Raw genomic sequence first — 699 nt, forward strand, 5'->3', positions numbered from 1 at the left:
AGATCCCAATACGCATATTAGGGATTTCATAGAGATTTGCGATACCTTCAGGTTCAATGGTGTGTCTGAGGATGCGGTGAAACTGAGACTATTCTCATTCTCTCTAAGGGACAAGGCTAAGAGCTGGTTACACTCTCTACCAGCTGGTTCGATTGCTACTTGGGAAGATCTTGCTCAAAATTTTCTCACTAAATTATTCCCTATGGCGAAGACAACTGCAATCAGGAATGCTCTTACTCAATTTGCACAGCAATCGGGAGAATCTCTATGTGAAGCTTGGGAGCGCTACAAGGAGATGCTTAGAAAGTGTCCTCATCGTGGAATGCCTGATTCGATGATCATCAATTGCTTCTATAACGGTTTGGGAGCACAGTCAAGACCCATGCTCGATGCAACATCGGGTGGAGCATTATGGGCAAAGATCTATGAGGAAGCTTATGATCTAATTAAACTAATGGATGCTAATGAATATCAGTATCCAACCCAAAGATTTCCACAGGGCAAGGTAGCAGGAGTTCTTGAAGTGGATACAGCTACGGCTATCACTGCTCAACTAAAGGCTTTGTCTATGAAGATCGATTCTCTGGCTAACTATGGTGTTAATCAGATAACCAATATTTGTGAGTTGTGTACAGGTTCGCATACGATGGAGTAATTTGCTATATCTAGTGAATTACCTCAGTTTATGAGCAACTTTCA

General features: G+C 42.1%; 1 non-coding gene across 1 annotated transcript; it reads right to left on the reverse strand.

Moving 5' to 3' along the window:
• Positions 1 to 217: 217 nt before the first annotated feature.
• LOC141663156 (small nucleolar RNA R71) lies at positions 218 to 324 on the reverse strand. Its single transcript, XR_012551240.1, has one exon. It is a non-coding gene; the product is annotated as a small nucleolar RNA R71 (small nucleolar RNA).
• Positions 325 to 699: the final 375 nt, after the last annotated feature.

This window comes from Apium graveolens, chromosome 5, assembly GCF_009905375.1.
Source record: "Apium graveolens cultivar Ventura chromosome 5, ASM990537v1, whole genome shotgun sequence".
In the NCBI taxonomy this organism is placed as follows: Eukaryota; Viridiplantae; Streptophyta; class Magnoliopsida; order Apiales; family Apiaceae; genus Apium; species Apium graveolens.